The 21,789-nt window shown below is 34.2% G+C and overlaps 1 pseudogene across 1 annotated transcript in view; it reads right to left on the bottom strand.

The window, feature by feature from the left end:
- Nucleotides 1–13,947: 13,947 nt before the first annotated feature.
- The window catches only part of LOC149789443 (uncharacterized), a 106,272-nt pseudogene continuing 98,430 nt past the window's right edge, over nucleotides 13,948–21,789 (bottom strand). Inside the window, exons 3-5 of the transcript XR_016424060.1 lie at nucleotides 16,362–17,240; nucleotides 14,674–16,170; nucleotides 13,948–14,163 (exon numbers count right to left, since the gene is read on the bottom strand). The product of XR_016424060.1 is annotated as an uncharacterized LOC149789443 (transcript). The remainder of the gene's footprint in view (nucleotides 14,164–14,673; nucleotides 16,171–16,361; nucleotides 17,241–21,789) is intronic.

Genomic DNA, 21,789 nt, shown 5'->3' with positions numbered 1-21,789 from the left:
TTTCTTTATAGGGCGAGTGTTACGTATATTTGATTTAATTTATATGTTTGTAAGTTTTAACAACATTTAATATTTTAGTTTCATTACATGTCAAAATAATGTAGCTTTATTTACTAGGAACTCGATATTTTTTCAGAAAATAGTTTGAACTTGACCCCAGTTGTAAACACCTAAAGCTGACCTAGTTCCCGAAATTGATTTAAAAGTCAGTGAGAGAAGTAAATACCGTTTTATTGTATTTTTATTCTCGGACTAAAATGATTGGTTTTATCAAGGTCATACTGGGGCTACATGATTTGTTATATGTAAACAGCCTCCATTTCGCAATTCTAGGGTTTCCGAAAATGCGCATTAGTTACTTTTAATAGTGATGCTGAGAGAGAGAGAGAGAGAGAGAGAGAGAGAGAGAGAGAGAGAGATCCATCTGTGCTTAAAACACTTGATGTCATGTCGTTTCTTCTGTTGTAGCCAGTGTTCGAGTTATATGTTAGTTTTTCTTCAGATTATTTGGATTCTAAAATATTAAATCGTTTCTCTGCAATAATTTGAATGCTCATGCAGAATTCTTGAACAAAGACATTTCTTAGAAATTTTATTCGGAGTTCGAACACCGGAGTGTAATTTCTTGTGTTTCTACAAGGAACTGTAGACAACTGCACTTTACAGGATATAGCATACCTCGTCGCCTTCCATGTTGGATTCTTCGTCGGGACTCGAACTTGAATTCATTAGAACATTTCATTATTAGGACTTCTAAATTTTTATTCGTGGATTATTCTTGGATTAATTTTGTATTTTATTCTTAAAACCGTAACTTCTTATCTTTTATTTTTACAGTGCTTTTATTTCCAGGGAAATAAAATATTTGTTAAATTTTTCATAGCTTATTGTTTTCACTCTTTCTTTTCTTACGGTTTATTCGAGCCTAAACACGTAACATAATAATTTGGTAACATATAAAGCAATGAAGCATCACTTAGACTTTAGACTCGTAATTGCTAAAGTATGCATATAAATAATATTTCAGATAATAAGTTATTAAATTAGAAATAAACAGAAACAGAAACAATTTTTAAATATAAATTAGATTAAAATTCCTGCTAACTGTATAACAATTACACCAGATCCGTTTGATTTAAGCTTATTTTATTGCCACATTTTCAGAACTAGGGGTTTCTTGCTACAAGTTCTCACAACCTGGCAGCTCTTTCATCTTAATAATCCACAAATCCAGTAGCTATCGTTGATGATATCTGACTATTTAAACGTAGCCGTTTAGAGCTTTATTAAGTTATGTACACTGTGAATGAATACAGGATTTTGGTAAATACAATTTTTAACATAGACCAAACACAATATAAATTAAGTAAGCATCACTAAAATACTGGTGAAAAAATACTGTATTACGATGAAAAGGGCGATAAAATAATGCAAATTAACACATAGCGTAATTCAAGTGAATGTTTAGGACATAACTTTAAAGTTTGGCAAAAAGGCTAAAGTTGAGCTGGACAGGAGACAAAAATATACATATGCAGAAACGCTAATAAAGCAGCAATTCAAGAAATCTGTATTACAAGATTAATAATTCTACCAGAAAAAGAGAGTAGGTTTATAATACGAAATCACACAATATGTTTGGCAAACAGCTCAAGGGCAAGAAATAAATAACCAAAGAATCAGACACATATACAAACTCTAACTAGCAAGAAATATTGCAAAATCACACAGATAGCTTAGCATTAGAGAATAACATTAGAGCTAATATTAAAAATGCATCTTCAAATGTTAAAGAACAATTACCATCAGGTGAAACGTTATAACAACTATAAAAGCAGCAACCTGTGTTATATAATTTGTCTCATCAACATCCGCTGTTTTGATTATAAGAGTGTTCACATTTTTGTCATCTCTGCATACTTTTTAACCATGTTCTCTGTTATTGTGTAACCTAACGTTTGCCAAAATGTTATAGAATGTTCATCAGCTAATAGCATTATATTTATAGCAATATTTAGAGGTGGGAGTTTTGATAAGAACTTGGAAGATTTTTTTTAATGTTTTGGAAAACATCTGGTAATTTAAGAAATAGCTAATCTTTATGGTATTTCTTTTATGTTGATATCGAAAGTGGCTTAAAATTTGAAGAAGCTTGCTATGCTCAGGTAAAGGCAAAGAAAGTCCATTGTTATCCTTGTCTGTCACACACAAAGAGGACAGTACTGATATACAGGTAGGCAGATTGGATATATATATATATATATATATATATATATATATATATATATATATATATATATATATATATATATATATATATAGTGTTGTGTATGTGTCTGTGTGTTAAATTCTTACAATAGATTTTCTGTCACGAAGTTGTAATCTATTTCTTGGTCACTCATCCCAATGCCAGTTTAGAAGGGTTTAAAGGTTTTATAGAAAAGATAACTCCAATGTTTAAGGAATGTTAGATTTGTTGAAACTGATTGTCAAAATGAAATTACTTATCTTCAAATTTTAGGATTTAGCGTGATGAGAGATATAGGCATGCGTCACATGAATACAACATTTGGTACAGTGAAACACTTTCAAAACTGAAATTCTTTTGGAGCAAATCTAATTCTTGATTTCTGGTTTACTGAAAGTATCACAAGTATGAAGACAATATATGCGTTATAATATTTAAGAAGATATAGAAGCACACCATCATTATTACCAGCCTTAAACTTTAAACACAAAAAAGTGTTAATTTTTGAACAGATATATTTTTTCATGCGATTTGAAACAGATGGAAAGAGAATTTAGTTTGTTTGATCTATAGAAAGCATTTAAGTAACTAGAATGCATTTAAGTGGTGAATATGTACGACTACGTGCATGTATTAGTGCAAAGTACTATGTTTGCTTTTTAACATTAAATTAAAAAACTCCCTGTACCATGAACGTTTCTTCAGAATACTGTTTGTTCCATCTCCGTAAGTAATGTATCAGAAGCAAAGCCTCAGTCCTAGTTATTGCAATCCAGGAACTTAATGATCATTCACACAAAGGAATAATAATAATAATAATAATAATAATAATAATAATAATAATAAACATGATTAAATAATAAGCAAATAAACCTATTCCTTTTTAATTGACTTATCTACCAAATGCAAACTTTGATCTTAAAGAGAATTTGATATACTGAGGGTTCAGTTTTTAATGGTTTTATTGTATATTCAACACCGTTCCGGTGGCCTAGTGTTTACAGCGTCGGCCTCAGATGCGGTAGGTTGCGGGTTCGAAACCCGCCCGAATCACACAAAAGACTTACAAAATGGGACTAGTAGCTGCCTCGCTTGGCGCTCAGCACTAAGAGGTTCGTGTTAGGACTGGTCGGACTGGTGTCAGGATAATGTGACTGGGTGGGACATCATGCTACATGTCTGCGGCATGATTCCCCAGTGGTACACATCACTACAAACTGTCACTCTGCAGACATCGTAGCGATATGACTGAAATTGTTTCAAAGCTACGTTAAAAATCTAAATCACACACACACACATATTCAACAGTGCACAATGTTCTGTTAAACTAGAACGAATCATTTATGTAGTCCTGTACGTCCAGGGTGTATAATCAAATAGTTATTGCTGCAAGGCAAATCTTGATTTCATAGATTTTTTTAAAAATATCCACAGATCTTCATTGATAGAGTGAATACATTTATACAGTACACTCTTTAACATTTCAATTACGTTGTATTTCTTCTTGAATTGCATATTAACTTGGATTTCTTCTAATAGGTTACTAATCTCTCTGTCTGTACAGACATATACAGACAACATATGTTTTCATTCAGTTGGAATAAGTAATATTTCCAAAGCTTAATCCTTCTAGCACTTCCCCCTCATCATCAAGGCTCCTCTTTATGTAGGCTGCTCTTTATGTCGGTATATTACACTTCCCCTCATCATTACGGCTGCTCTTTAGGACGGTACATTACACATTGAAAGTATCTTTTAACTAAATTTGACATCATTGTTATGTAAACTATATCAACATGACATCATAAAAAGGATAGGAAATAAACAATGTTTTCGCATCCATATTACCATACCCTAAAACACATTTGCAGGTGTGGCATAACCATAAATGTCCAATGCAGTCCAAGATCAAAGAAAATAAATAGACACCAGTCACAAAACTAACACTTAAAATTTGTGTCAATGAAACTGTATCAATATATTGATACAATGTATAAAGTATTCCATAAACGCTAAAACCAAGTATAATGTTTTTCAGTTATTTATTTTACTATTGTATCATGAAAATTGGATAACAAGATCAATCAAAATATGAAAGACTTTAGAGTTTTGACAACGTGTCTACATTACAGAAATCCATTATGTATCATGAAACTATATCCGTTAAAAGTACAAATGTACCATTTTTAACACTATAGACTAGAAGAGCTATTAAGATTATCCACTGTTAGTTAATACAGCCACGTATTGCTACACTGATGAAACTATTAGGAGGACTGGCATTAAACCTTACATGCACATACATTCATCCTAGGGTCTGGTTGGTCCTAAATGAAGATGGTGCCTATTGGACATTTATTATGGCCAACATGGCAGCCATCTTCAAACTATGTTTCGTTCATTCTTCTTCTAATTGGATGTTAATATCTGCATATTTCGCATAAAGACCCTTTATAATGTCTATTTGGTTACAAACAAAGAAGGCGTGGATCTGACATCAAATATGGCTGCCAGTGTGACCATCTTGAGCAGTTTGTTGTAACTACTTCAGAATGGATGGATGTAGTAACATGCGATTACACTGACAGAATTTGTACGATACCTAGTAGGTTTTCAATAAAATAGTATGATCATACCTACAACACGATGGTCATGGCTACCACGATGAAAACCTTGTCACTACTAGTCCGTTTTATGGGATGATCATACTCTTATGCGGTTTTCAATAAGACACTTCCTACTAATGTTGTTGGTCCAAATTAAAACGATACCAGCGTGACCTCTCAAAGTTTGACCAATCCTGTTGAATCGATTTCTCCAGGACTTATGGCCTCAATTACATTTTTCTAAGCCTTTATCCACTAGTTTTTGCAATCTGTAATTAAAATGATATTGATCCAACCTTCAAATGGCTGCCTCTATACCCATCCTGAGACTGTATTTATGGCTATTTCTCCTGAATATTCATATATAAATGGGATTTTGGCTAAATATATGGCTATATGTTGATAAGTGTAGTTCTAATGAAAATGATGCTTATCTGACCTCCAACAATGCACCACAGTCATCTCAAAAATATTATCAACACTCTCCTTGCATGAGTGATGGCATCGACACGATATTTTCATCAAAACACCGCTTGTAATATTTAACTGGTAATGAATCAGAATGGTGCATATCTGACCAATAACATATCTGCAATTTTGTGAAGGAGTTTGAAAACCATGTTAGAGCTTGAAAATATTCCTGTTCTGGTTCTTACCAAAGAAATTACCAATGATATCCATTAAATTGAAAATAAGAAGTTATCAAAAGGAACAAGAAATACAAATTGAAAGAACACCCCATGCCTCGGAAATTAAATGATACAGATATTACATGTAATCTTTGCTTGAGATAATTCACCTGAATAATAATAATAATAATAGACTTTTGATATGTGCAATCAATAATTCAGGCGTGCACCAATATATTTACATGACATTTAGAATCTTATAATTATGTATATGTATAGGACATATATTTACCAATGTTTGCTAGCTTTCAGAATTTGACTTAGATAATCACTTTTAATAGTCATTTTAATGACTGCATATTATAGTGTCACATATTCATGCGTTTTGTGTTGAAGTATAAAAGGCGATGCCAAGTACCTGTAGATCATTGGATGCTTGCGTTAGTAGAATTCGTTTCTACTGCATTGTGAAATAAAAGGTGTCTAACAGCAGGTCAAGTTCGCAACAAAAATGTAACTCTTTTTCATAAGAAATGTCGTACACATTTCGTGAGTTTGGCTTAAGGTTGCTGTTTCTCCAATATTTCAAAGGGCATCAAACTCGTATTAAATCATTGTTACTGGAAACGCGTTAAACGCGCTTCAGTGGTGTTACGAGGGTTGGTGTCACCCAGTGTGGTAACTCATGATGTCACCCCCATTGATCTCCTTCCTGCAAAAATATTCAAAACATTTATAGACAGTCATGTGCGGTAACTCATGGTGTCACCCACATGGACCTCCTTCCTGCACAAAAGTTTTACAATTTATAGACAGTCATTTTGGAGTTACTCTCTCTGATGGTGTCACCCGGTGCGGTCTGCACCCTCCTAGTGACGCCACTAACGCGCTTATACCACAAATAATTTCCAGTAATCAGACTAAGGACCACACATTCCGGTGGTCTGTCTTAATTTTACAATGGTATGATTGATTTGTACACAATTCAAATCCCTATATCGGTATGCCATGTCACATGTTACAAAACTGTTTTTGTTGATTTTAGCAGTACTTTTAGCACATTAATGGCTTCATCATATACATGGTGTATCGAACACTTGGATTACGAGTCGTACGCTCTACCAAATGAGTCACTGCAGCTAATAATATACATAATACGCATAATTATCCCTATCTCTAATTTTAGGTGGGCTACTTTATGAAAGTAATCCATGCTACCAAAATGTCATTTGAGTACGGTGCAGTATGATGCCTCTACGTAAATGGCTAAATGCACGGTTTGAGAAATCTCTTTCCTAAACCGATCAAACAAATAACCACTCCAATCTGTCAGAGCCATACACGGGAATGTAAGTATAAATAACACTCGAAATCATCTCATAAAGAAATTACGAACACTGCAATCAAGCTATTGGGCGGTATGCGACGATCTTTGCATCTCTCCCAAATTTCGCGTGGGGACTAGAAAATAATGTAGCTATGAGTATTGTTCTCTCTCTCTCTCTCTCTCTCTCTCTCTCTCTCTCTTATTTATCTAATCTAACATGGAACACGTTATATCCATCTTTCTCTGTCTTAAAGTTACAAGTTTATTCATGTTGCCACATTAATATTATTTCATCATACTTCAGACAGATGTTACAAATAGGCATAACATGGCTTGTTTTAGCTGCACACAACAGTTTTGTCGAATATAATATATTTGTCAAGTGGACAGTTTTTTTCTTCTTCTAATTCCATGCTATGATTTATGGATTTTCGCCTGTTTTTCAGTTCGGATTTTGTTGCAATCTTTCCCTGGAAGAAGAGACAAAACATGGCCGTTAGTAAATTTTATTCAGAAATGTTGTCGTCTGTTTTCTTATGAATGCTCCATAATTTCATTCTTGATTGGACATAAATTAGAGTGCTATTTGTTATTCTCCCACCATGTTTAGCATGATAGAAACTTATCAAATTTCCCAGAGGAACCTCTGCAGCGTATTTCAGAAGGACTTTGATATCTCGAATTGTAAACTTTATTTAACACGCCTTTGGATTTTGTGACTTATTAGACCCCCATCCATGAAGCTACAATGCATTGTTTTAATTAAAATGTACCCTTGATTGAAAATTAGCAAAACCTAGAGTTTGAAGGGTGTTTAGTGTTTTCTCCAAAACAAGTTGGTAGACTGATTTATTCATGGCACTTATACACATGCAATGTAATATCCTGTACTGGCAATTAGAGTAAAATGTATTCGCCAAATACCTCACGACTGACCTGGCCTATTCTCGACCGGATTCGAATCAATAAATGAACAACATCGTTGAAAATACAAGGATACATTAATTGCAAAGCGGGGTATTTTGAAAAGAGATATATTTTATGTCCATTTTTAGAGGCAACTGGGAGCTACCTCTGATACATTAAGATATTTTGCTATATCAGTAACTACATTTTATTCTAATCTTAAGAAATTATATATCCACTTACGCTAATGTGTGTGAATTTAGAGGATGGAGTATAGGGTGACTGCATGTGTACATAGACAATATTAACAAAAGTTTACTAGCTGCGCCTCGGCTAGATCTAGCTGAGAACAACGTGACACATACAGATTAGCCATGAAGTTACAACATCTCTGTCGATGGCTTTAAAATTATCACCACAAGCAAAACAATTCTGCGCTAACTATTTGGCCAGGTTACTAACAGTCTATATCAGATGGAATCTCGACTAGTCGTGAGAAATTAAACAACAACTCAACCATCCTCCATTGAAATGACCGTCATTGGAACGTTCAAGACCTTATTACCACGATAATAGTAGAATAAAATAATAAATTCCAATGGAGAGAATCATCAGCCTGATCTGAGAACAAGTTTTTACATCCGCTTGTTGTTCCTAAGGACCATTCCACAACTTTCCGATAAAAGTAGACAGTCTCCGCTAATGTGGTTTCACCGTTCTTTGTTCGACTGAGTGTTACATTTTAGGACATGTTGTGAGACATTTTTAGGTTAAATCTGCAGCAATTAATGTTGAACCTAAATGCATGTCAGTAAAAAGCACTAATGTAATATTTAGGTTGGGTATTATTGGAAATTTTGAAAAAGGGTTTCCATTACTGCTGAGTCCCTGACCAATCTGTTGAGTAAGAAAACTAAGTTTCATTGGTTTCATAAATGTCAGGAGACACTTGATAAATTAAAAGCAAAACTTAAAAGTTCACCTGTTCTTTGCATCTCAAGATTTCATCCAATCATTTAAAATATATGTTCATGCAAATGATGTAGGGGCTGGTGGTGTCTTTCAAGAAGACAAAATTGATATGGATGATCCAGTGTGCTATTTCTCTTAAAAAAATTAAATTAGCACCAGATAAATTATTCCACTATCGTGATTACTTGGTTTTAATTTTGGATTTACAGCAATTTTACGTGTATAATAATTCAGCACCTTCTCCGATTATTGTCTTCGGTGATCACAACGCCTTACTTTCATCAATAAAGCGAAAAAGAAAATCAGAGATTATTGAGATAGGGTTTGATATTGCAAGAATAGAATATCAACATTACGCACATCATTGAATAGACAATCTTGTTGCACATGCACTCTCAGATGCGTACAAGTACTATATAGCTTTATTTTGTATATATTTTTGTATCATTCAGAAGAAATCATCCCGTGTAATTTCATTATTATTAGTAGTAGTAGTATTAGTATTATTATTATTATTATTATCTTGTATATGTTTGATTAATATCATTAAAAAATCTTTATTCCATAAATCATTCTTTCATTTATGAGGGGAGATGTTATGTATGTATGTATGTTTGTATGTATGTATGTATGTATGTATGTGTGTGTGCGTGCGTGCGTGCGTGCGTGCGTGTGTGTGTGTGTGTGTGCGCGTGCGTGCGTGCATGTGTATATAGATGTGTACACATATATATGTATGTATGTATATGTATATACAAATAATATATATATATATATATATAAATCATGTGTATATACATATATATGTATATAAATTCATATATATATATTACATGTATATGCATATATATACATATATTATATGCATATAATTTCAGATATAATTGCAACGAAAATATTAGTTTACATTATTCATGTTACTTCCACAGTGCTCACTCGACTAAATCATTTTTCAGTGTCTAATGTGAATTTATTCAAAGGAGTCCTGGACAAAGCAATTTTAATACATCAGGAGTGTTGGCAGACGAATATATTTGGAACATTCGATTCCTTTTGACATATAGAACGTTTTATTGTCATTTCGGTTTCAGTTCATAATAATTTAAGTTCCTCTTCAATTATTATTTTATAACTTTGATGATTGAATTATTTGTTTAATATAACAAAACTTGGTTTTGCTTCTTTCTGTTACTTAGTTTATCACCACAGAATCGTAACAACACATTGTATGGAAATACATGAACATATTAGTTAATTGTTTTATTTGATACGTCCAAGCATGTCAGTGGCGGTCTCTAATACGTGCATTATATTCGTTAATGATGCTTTCACTGAACTAATGGCACTTCTACCAGTCGGTGCTTAACGACCTCTGTCCATTTCATAAAGATTTCATCAGAATATCCGTATATTTCAAACATCGTTTTTTATATTCTATAAAACATAGTGACCTATCAGCTGCCAACATAACAGTTTTTGAACGATTAAATATGCCTTAGATTCACTGTTACATATGAACCATATACCGCCATGTCGGCCAATTCTGCGCGTCGGGTAATTCTGCGCAACGATACGTCATTTCTGTAAACATTGGATCACGTGCTATTTTGGGTCAAAAATCCATTTTGTATCCAGAAAGAACAATCGTATATTAATAAGAAAAGTGATATTCATAAAGTGTACAAAAATATCCCACATTTAGACTCGAAATGCACATACAAATGTGATTTCTAAATGGCAACGTGAAGACCCACTCCATGACTCTCTTTGAACCTGTAACCCAGAAAATTCGATTTACTATGCATCTTTTAGAATAATACAAATAAATACATTATATAAAAGATGGAAATGTGTACCTTAAAACAAAACTGTATTTTAATCCAAGTTTCCAATTTTGCAAGAAGTTGTCGCACACGTACAAAGTCGTCTGCTACCCAACGTGTCTGTTTGCCGCTAGAACATACATTATCAACAAATTCCTCGGCGTAGAGTCTGTTTCTAAATTCTGTAGTAATTTTTCCCCATCAACAAGACGTTGTAATTACATTAGATCCTATTCATTGTTGTTTCTCTTCCACGTAATAGCTTATTTTTCATAAAATGTTGAACTTTACTAACTTTTTTACAAGATCGGTTTAGTTTGCTTAATACCTCTTGCCATTTATTGGCATTTTTACGTTGAATTTTGTAAAACTATCTATAAACCTGACCTAATTACTCGACTGAACTGCTGACAGAAACAGCCCAAAGTAATATATTTCATTTATGTGGCCCAAATGGATAAACATGCCATCTTTTTAAAGCTATACGCAGAATAGGCCGACATATCGCGAGTCAGGAAAACAGGGATGTGGTATCCTCTGTGTCCAAAATTAATATTATTTTGAACAGAATATTCTGGTGACCATTGCATCTATTCAAATGGTAAGCATTGCTGTATTTTATTTTTGTCAATCGCTCGAATTCCGTATGCGTTTTTCTTCAATATTGGAAACGAAAACCTTAGGAGCGCAGAAATGCCCGACAGCAGTGTACCTACCAGTACATAAACATAACATATTCCATTTACTATTTGATGCGCTCAGTCAGACACTTTCGTCATCACTGCCTAGATAGTGTTTTATATAATTAAAGACAGTATGTAACCTGCAAAACGTAAAATCGAGTTTTCCATTGAGCATATGCAATATACATGAACGAAAATAACCTCATGTTACATTACTGCCAACAGCGTTACCTGAGGATGGTTTATTTTAGTCTTTAGCAATTTCAAAATGCTGAGTTCGGCCCACCAAATATAAAACGAGCACAATACTAGCAGTGAGAATCCCCATGACCTTAAACTCTATGGCCGTGGATTTCACCATAATCAGTGTATTTATAGGGTAACGTCGGACTCTTATAAAAATACAACGCTTTTTGTCAGGACGCTGTCCACCTTAAGGGAACAATCTACAGATGTATAGTTGATTTTGGATTAGGAGTCGTATATCTCTGTTGGATTCGTGTAACCCGTAGGTGTTACAATAGATTAATAAATGGGATCGTTAAGGGCTTTCTTTTGTTTCTACATACATTGACTCCAGAAATATATTCCACTTGTGTTTGAGATACGGCTGGTGGTGAAGAAATTGCATTACACATTGGTCCATTTGATCATTATATACAAATATCTCATTTACGAAACTGATTTCATTGTGTTTGCTAAATCCAAACCCAACCCAAAATCACCCTGTTAGTTAGATGATTGAGTTCAATATATTTCATGCACATAGTGCTCAATATGTTTCGTTCACCTTAATGTAGAAAATATGATATTCAATCCGTCATGCTATCTCCTTTCAAACAGTTAAGTGAACTGTTAGTATACGGGAGGGTGACAGCACGAATTATACAATTCCTCAAAGAGCCATGCAGTAGCCAATTGTAAGAAAACCCTCTTGATTAATGTACATAATTTATCTGTATCCACACTCATATCATTATCCTATGTAAGTTCCCCAGCCTCCCCTTCATACAAATTTCACAGAGGTATTTTCAACATGCACTGAGAAATAAAATCGCACTCCCCTCAAATGTTCCCTGCTAGAGCCTGGGTCGCCAGATTTGAAGTCTAGCGCATTTACCATTATGAAATAACTATTGAATTTTGAGCGAATTTTGAACTTAGATACTACGTGTTGAGTGATGTACGATTCCGATAAGCAATTTAACGAGAGGCGATACAAAAATAATCCAGGTTCAAAGCCCTAATGTAGTTTGCTTTAGCAAATAAAATCTTATCGATAATATAAAATGGAAGGATTTACAGCAAAATTGATTTTGATGAATTCTTCTTGGTCGCATGTTGGGTCTTGGGGTAACATTAATAACCCATTAAACAATGCTATAAATGACACTTGAAACATAATCACAAATGGCGTGAGCTGTCAATACAACGAAGAAATCTACAATTTATATGAACGGAAAATATGTTAAATTGATCCATTCGATGACATCATATAAACGAAATCCAAAATTGTGCCCCTATATAGCTGCAGAGCAGTGCGGTCGTAGCCGCATGCCCGAGTCTCATTCAAACCGTCACAATCAACGTTTTGATGTCCAACGGCGATAGTCCTGTCTATTATACATTCTGGAGACCACTATTTTCTGATAGTCGCTGCGAATAGCCATCATCTGGTGATAGAACTCCTTTCGCTCGGCAAGAGCCTCTATGCCGTTTCTCACTACTGCTTTTGATACTCCTTTACCTCTCTGGATTTACATACTGTCCAGAGGATGTGGTGTATTTTTAGTCAGCGGCCACCACCTCTGCCATTGCGAACTTGTGCACTCATCCTTACATTTGTCGATGACCTTTTTATCCTTGCATTTGTCGATGACATTTTTGTTGGCGCTGCTGAGAATATAGCGCTATTTTGGGTAACCGTTAATTTCATATAGGCGTGACTCATCTCCTTTGTCGTGGAACGAATCCTCTGTTTAGTCTTGAATAAGTAGCCTCTTGGTGTCCGTTTCTAGGAGCCTTGCCTTTCCCCCGTAACTGGCTTTGACAGTATTGAAGTAGAAGTTATACGTCAACATTTTGATAAGGCCACTAACCAAGATCCTTGGTTATATTCATTGATTAAGGTTAGAATTCGCACTGCCTCCAGTAAGGACACACGTTGTGACTTTTTCCAGTGCCGAATGCGCTCTTTAGTGTGCACTCCAGTATGTCAATCCAAATGAAGACGTGAAGGCATCATGAAGATGTGAAGGCCTCACCATGCTGCTCAGGTCTTTCTTGTGTAGACCTAATGCCTGATTGGGTCCTTGGCGAGTAGCAGTTGGTCCAGGGCAGATGGCTTTGTTTCTTCATTGATGCGTAGCGGGTAGATACCAATTTTCCAGCCAAAGATGCTAGTTAAGACTTTAGTCACATCAACCTGCTGGCCTGCTGCAGCTTTCCCCAGCTGTGCCGTCAACGTCAGGCTAAACATCAGGATGTCAGGTTTCCTGGTCTGCATGCTGACGTCATCATGCACCCTATGAGCAATGACAAAAGAAATGCCAAAGCGTCTGCTTGCTTTGATTCCACGTGTTTCTGGCACGGTGGTACAGTAGTCTTTTACTGTCGCGTTGGATTTTTTCTGCCATTCTAAGCACTGCATCTAGGAGCCAAAATTAACCGTTGGGCTGAAACGAACCAGAATGAATTATTCATATTCAAAGAAATCTAACGAAGGGCGGATTTTTCAATTGGCATTCCGCATTTTAAACAATCACATCTACAAGGAAAAGATCTGCCATAATTGGATTATTTCCTGTGGATGCGAAAGTAGTTAACGGATTAAATCTACCTTCTCCAAGAGAACTATGTGCAGGCACCAATATCAAAAATATAAGAGTTACATATACATTAGACCTTTTGATTGCTTCATGCACATATCGGTTAAACATTTTGTAGCATTCAGGTTTCCATCTCACAGTCTTTACAAAAAAGAAAATTGATAATTCAGTGGGCGACATATACATAAGATAATCATTTATATTCACCCCATCACATGTTTGAGAAATTACCTTGTTCATGGAACAGTTGTAAGGTATTCGAACAATATGCTCATCATAAGGAAGGTTAAAAAATGCTTCGTCGAGAGGTCTATTTTTTAAATTGTCATTTTGAAGAATAAATCTAAAAAATATATCTTGAGATTTGTTGTAGATATATGGTATTACATTAAAGTAACCATTCTTCATCACATAATGCAGTAGATTTGCACCGGTTAAATCAATATGTGTGATATCGTCTTTTGAAAAAAGACTCTTCATCACCCATATTACGTCTGAGATGCGGTTCAATGCATAACTGGAATCAATGGATAGTGGATGCATGTACATATGATGAAGAATGCTACGATTAAACGTATCAAATAGTGGTGGCATCTTTTCAGAATTCAAAACGTACATAGCGTATAAATTGTAAGGACGACATAAAACTACCATATGAAATGCAGTTGATCCATTTTTAGTACGAGAAAAAAAGTCCACCTTCCGTCTATATAGGTAGGTTAACATATCCAAGCCAGCATGACAAGCAGCATGATGAATGGGTCTGCATCCCTCGATGTCCTCTTCTTCCCAATCCATATCATGGAAAAGAGAATGTTGTGCCAGATTGGTTAATCCATATCTTGCGATCAGATGTACCACTGATGAACCATTGGAACACTTGCCTTCTGAAAATGTATTTATCTCCATTTTATTCAAATGCACGAATTCTTCATGTGTCAAATTCCATTTCACGCATTTGTCGGATGCATTTGCTAATGGATATAAAAGTACAACTATGTCTGTTCTATTATGTATGACAGCTGTAAGGAAAGGAGTTCTTCCAGCTTTGTCTCGACACTGGATCCCATTTTGTGCCCGAGATATCAATAGACATAAAATATCTGTAAATCCCAATCGTGACGATACATAAAGAGCTGTTTCACAAGATATTGTCCACCAGTCGTCAAATGGTTTTCTTTTTGATAATGTTTCATTTACATATTCCAAATCATACTTAGCTAAACTATTCGCATTCAAAAATGGAGACTGCATTCTGCTTTCATTTTCTTTCAACCAATAAAATCTTCCGTTGCACTGAAGACATATATCTTGTGCGTCCAAAGTAAGCAGTCGTTGTACGATTTTTGTATGTCCATTGGATGCCGCTTTATAAAGACATCTCTGATCAGCAAATCTTGGACTGAGTTTCAAGAAAATATCAAGCACTTTGACCAAACTCGCAAGCAAGATGGTGAGCTTTCACATTCATCTCGTTTGAAAGATTAGCTATATTCTTACTCCTGTTCAAAAGGAGGAGTATGGTGTCGACATGACCATGCTGAGCAGCAATATCAAGTAATTCATATCCCCAAAATGTGCGTGTTTTAGCAATCAATGCGGCATCAAATGTAGAGAGAAATAGTTTTGGAAATGGTTTCCGGAACGTTATGTTTGCTCCTGCTTCCACTAATGCTCTAAGAGTTTCAATATTGCCCCTCCCAGCTGCAATGAAAGCTGCTGTTAGGCTATCGGCATTTAGGATATCGACATCTCTGATAAATGAAAGACACAGTTCTGTGGCAGAGTAGGAATTTAAACTCTTGGCTAATTTGTGAAGCAATGAACCAGACTCATCTATTCTATTGAAAATCCTGCGTGGAAGATATTTAAAGTTTGATATCAAATCTTGTCGCTTTGTTTCAGTAACATGGAGCGCAAGATTTATAATGTGCGTATCACTGTCATTGTTAGACACCTTAACCAACTGAAACAAGTATCTTGGTCTTAGGTTGTGACCCTTTTCTTTCTCAATAAAGTAAGTCATTCCCTCTCTTTTAACATCGGTCAACCAATGATAAATTGAAATGTGAGTGAAATACAGTCTTTCATCAGACCAATATCTGACAAAATGCATTAGAGTGTGCATCTCTTTGTAAAATGTTATTTCTGCTCAAATGTTTGCTTTCAAGAAGTAACATGTCAAAAATGTTTTGTTTTTTTCGTTAATGGCTCGATGGATGCACACAATATTTGCAGCACTTTTCTGGCCCAATGAAAACGCTCCTCCGTTTTGCCGTAAATGCGCTCGAAATTAAGTTGATAAATTTTGTCTAACTAATTAGGTACATTCTGAAGGCTCAGCACATTCATCGATTTTAAATACTCTAGAGCGTGGCGAATGTACAGAAAATTTCCGAAACTCATTTCGCACAGTTTATCAACAATATTGCTTTTATCGAGCACAAAGACGGTTGACACTTTTTGGTAAACTGACTGGTCCTCATTAACATGTTTACCAATAAAATCATGTATATCTCTTTTGTTTCTGACGTCGTTAGCACTGATTTCCATGAGGCAAAAATCTCCCAATTTCCGAACCATAATTGGGATATTTCTAGAGGTATATACAAACTTTATCCATTTCGGAAATCTGTATGCTGTGCTTTCTAAAACGCTTAGCATTTCATTTTTATTTATATCAGCGTCTTCACATTCATCTAAGGCGTCGATAACTATAACCCAAGTCCGTCTTGTATCCATACATGACTCCATTTTGGATAATGTGTAAATTATACTTTGATCCATACATCCAACTGGATCATAGTTGCATTTCGTTGAGTTTAAGTGGCTTAGAGCACCATACGAAGTTTCAAGAGCAGACCCAAACTGAGGGATTGAATTTGCAATCATTCCTGCAAGTCTTCGAATAAAAATATCTGATCTTTTAGTGTTTAGAGCATTAAATCTACAGACATGATATGCAAGAAGCCATGCCCTCAGTTCACCACCAGGCTCTTCAGCTTCAGCACAAACAATATGTGAAATCAGAGCCGACTTTCCTAACCCCATTTCCGCCACCAGTAATACTCCTGTACTGGCAAATTGCTTGTCAAAAATTGTATTTGAAATGTTCTGTAATAACCATTCCCGTCCGACAATTTTGGTATGTTCCATGATGTAATGAGAGAGGTAAATGTCTGGTCGAAGCGGATAAGAAAAGTCTTCTGTTAAACAACCTAGAAGAAAAATAATATTAAACAGATTAAAGCTAATACCGTGAAACACTTTTAGTTTTCGTCTGGTATAGTACTTTACCAATAACTTTTGTTCCTTTTTATTTGAGTTTCTATTCAGCTCAGTACGAATTGACACCATAGTGGCCATAACAAATTTATCCAAGGAAAGGAAGTGGCAGTAATGAAAAAAGAGTAGATTACATTAACTTCCATCACTCAAATAGTAACGTCATTATTGGGTTGATATTCGATTAGGAAAGATAATTATTATATGCCTATAATATCTATTATGAATTCGAGTTTTATACAGTCGAACTTAAAACACTATACTCAGAACACTGGCTACTTGGCGCTGGCCTCCTCATACAAAACATTTTTAGAGACTATACACAAACATCCAAACTACGACAGGAAGAAAATACTTTGGCGAATAAAGTAAATACTTAATATTAAGTTGAGGTACAAAAATTTGTTAGAATTGAATAATATATATAAAATAAATGAAATACTTTCTCTGTTGAGCTCACAATACTTGCCAGCCTGTAGTGTGATTGATAAGTTGATGAAGCAAACCTATTTTGTAGCACAACCACTGAAAAATTAAATTCATTCATATGCTAGCTGGAGGGTGTGTTTTTACATAATTGTGGCATTGATGTGTTGCATATTAGAACTGTGTAATTAGTTGCTTAGTTTCAGAGTCTCTATTCTTGTACGAATACTATTAGATACAAGACAATTTGGGATTAAATTAACAATAATTCTTTATGTATCGGATTCAGTAATGATATTTTGTAACTAATTATTGTGTTTGGATCATATATGTTCATTCTGGTGCTTATGTTCGATATCGCACTCGAGAAATGTTCCTTTCATATGTTTATATACAAAATTATACCGCCAGTCTAAAAGTTTTAAATCTTACTGACAAAAACACAAACCAAAAATTAATCAATCCTTTTATTTTTATTTTAGTTCATGTAAAGGAAAATGGCTATTCCGCATGAACTGATCCATCAATTCAATCTTCACTAAATATCCATGTTATTAAATTTGATATATTTCAGCTTTTTTTACCTAGGTAGAGACAGGTAACCTCGAGTCATATTGCACTGACTCAACTTCTTTTACGTTTGGAAGACCAATGCAGTCCAATAGCCCACATAGGAAACACAACTTGTAAATATTCTTACGTAAATACTAAACTAGCAGCCTGGTGGTGCGTAAAAGTGATGATTGTTTGACTTTGTCATGAATGATCCGACTTATTTATATTGCCATATGTGAATAATAGAAAAGCTGAAGTTGTGTTCAAAACCCACAAATACGTACAAGTAAAATTTATATTCAAACGTATCTAACAGACCAACATGCCTGTCATGTATGATAGATACACTTATAATTGATGAGTTACAACGATCCATTTCTCTCGAAGTTATTAAAGGTTGAAAGTTTCTTACAAACTTTAATCTTTTTGTTAGTTAAAAATAGTCCACATGCAGATTCCTCCAATATTGTTTTAGTTAATAGATAATCTGTTAAAAATGTTCTCCGTTTAAGACAAATCCAAGTAGAGATTTTGAAAAATGTAATCTTTTCCAGTTCTATTGTGAAGAGAGTTGAAAAAGATTATACGTAAACATTTAGGTCAAATGTGAATGAATACCCTTTTTCATATAACAGATTCTTTGCACTTTTGCTTAAACCGCAATAATAATTTCAATGGTATCACAGTTTAAAATAATTTTTATTTTCCTCCAGCATTTCTAACACAAGGAACACTATTTGTCTTTTTCGTGTTAGACGTAGAGATATTAATATTCTCTCGCAAGTGTTGTTTTGAGACAATTACGTTAGATCATACTTTTCAGTCACCGAACCTTAAACAAAGATCACTTCGCATACGAAATAGTTATCCTACAACAAAAACCATATATCCATACTTCTTAAAACATAGTTGAATTGAAAATATTTATTAAATTGTGAAAATAACTTAAAAATCTATGACTGATCACGGATATTTGAAATACAAGGCAATACAAAGTATGTGTTATCTATACAGCGATCAGGAAACTACGGTTGCTTACATAAACATCAATCAATTGTGGAACATATTAAAATTAGAAAATAAAATGCAGTACGTTAAATTAATGGCTAACCAGACAATCTACATACTCATTACAGAAGCAAGCAAAATATAATTTCCATAAAAATGGTGTATGTTAGTCATTTGAATGATCAGTGGCAAGCACGATTTTGACAGGCAGTCCTTCTTAGAACAATAATAGTGAAAATAAATACAGTTTGACTATCAAAGATATTTAATCAAATTAGAACGTAGAGCTACCTTAATTTTGTCACAAATTAAGAGGGGGAGTAAAATAAATGTTAGGCAAAAAGAACAAAGAATGACAGAAAGGTTGCTGGACTAGCATAAAAGAGTTTAAATGAGTAGAGAACTTATGGGAAAATAATCAGGATTTGTATTTATTTTTGATAATGTCGAACAATGCTTGAGTAAAATAAAAGTTGAAGACTATTGAGTGAAGCTTGATATAGTGCTTTATATGAAAAGGAAAACACGCAATATGACATTTGAAAGGAATTGATATCACAGAAAACGGATTTTAAGTATCATCGACATAAATGAAATGCAAAGGGTAATTGACAGGATGATCAAATTATTACACATGCAATTTGGTCTCGATATAAGCAAGGATAAAATCTAATGTTTTAGCTGGATACAGTTTCAAATATTAAATGTACATAGACAGTAGTCTGTAAGAGGAAGATCATATATAACGTTAGCAAAACGGTTTAAAAATACAAACGCATATTAACGTTCACGATAAAAATCATCAATGTTCCTTTTATGCCTAAGAATCTATGAGTAACCCACTAAAAAGTCATCCGTATAGATCAGGAAAATATAACCTTTACAGTTATGAACACTGGTTTCCTACACACCCAAAAAGAAGTGTAAATAATGGTTCCGATGTTTTATCTTTCAAAAATACAACAACATACAAGTAGGTTAAGTAGTACCCATGCAATCTGAGTAAAATTCCTTGTACTAGGATATACCGACTGTAGGACTGGAATCCGCACCATTTGGGTTACCATTCTGGCATATTTAGCGCTGCGCTACCGCAACAATCAGAGACAGCTACAAAATTGTATACAGACTTATTAGCAACAGAATGAAAAATGATCTATCACCTGGAGATACCAAAATTATTTGATAGGGATAGATATCATCGTTGTTGAATAAAGGATATATAAAGATTGATGTCGTCTTTGTAAAAGAATGCATCGAGAAATATTTTTCCACCAAGAATTCTTAACTCATTTTACTCCTGCGTCAATATCTTAGAACACAGAAGATTTAGCAAGAAAGTAGAAAACGCAATAGACATAACGCCTAAATGGGTTCTCTAGTTCAGTGTTATGGTCAAGAGGTTTTGAAAGATAGAAAGCTTTCATAATGTGAATATCCAGGTTTTTTATTGTTACGAGTTTATGCTCTTAAAATAATTAACAGAAAAGAGTGATGTCAACAATCTTTGTAAATTTTAACAAAAAAATTTTTTCCTAGAATAATAAGTGGAAAACAAAAGAAAAAGAGAACCTATGGTTTTACGAATTAAATCCAAAAATAATCCAAGAATTGAAAAACTCAAGTCCCATCAATGAAAAGTTCTAAGTGAATCACAGTTCAAATCCCGACTAAAATCCAGAATGGAAGGCGATGACGTCAGCGTTGTACTGATGTGTCAACAGTCACTTGTTGAATCACAGAAAATGTTATTCCAGTTTTAAGAAGTTCGTATTAATTCCAGTAAATGTATTTGTCCATAATTATCAGAGCACTTATGCATTTCGAGGGAAAATAATCAACTGAAATTCACTAATTTGAAGAAAATAAAAATGAATAGGTCTTATCATAACATCAGTAATAACACTAACTAAAACGCAAGACACTTCCCGGATAGTGGTCAAGAGTTCATTGTTTTGGACAAAATGGAAGTTTACTTAAAGATTCTTCCTCTGAGAAAGAATAATTTTCTTTTAAAAATGTGTTTACCAAAACTGTAACTGACTCTGAAACAAAGGTGATGTGATGTGTTGTGATGTGATTTGGATTTTTATGGAATCCACGTGCCAAAATTAAAACATACAAAATAGATGGTCATACACCAAAAGTTAAAAATATATGGATATACAAAACATCGCCTCATAGAGGAAAACAAAGATTAATATAATAAAGCTTTCTTTCATATATTAGTCATATATATGATAATACAATAATACAATTTGCATAGGAAGATGTATTATGAATGACACAAACATCTACAAAACAAAGCACTATAGTATTCAGAAAGTGAAAGTGCATCTGAAATCAGATTTCCTTTTTATATAATGTGCCCAATGTCGATGCTATATTCTTGCAACATCAAACTCCATCTCAACAATATCTGATTTTTGTTTTCATCCTACCAATGGAAATAAAGGGGTTGTGATCACTTTATAAATAAAGCTGACTCAAAAT

Source organism: Sinohyriopsis cumingii, chromosome 11, assembly GCF_028554795.1.
Source record: "Sinohyriopsis cumingii isolate HCF-2022 chromosome 11, ASM2855479v2, whole genome shotgun sequence".
Taxonomy (NCBI): Eukaryota; Metazoa; Mollusca; class Bivalvia; order Unionida; family Unionidae; genus Sinohyriopsis; species Sinohyriopsis cumingii.
The sequence above is the reverse complement of the archived record's forward strand: the minus strand, read 5'-3'. Positions and strand labels throughout refer to the sequence as shown.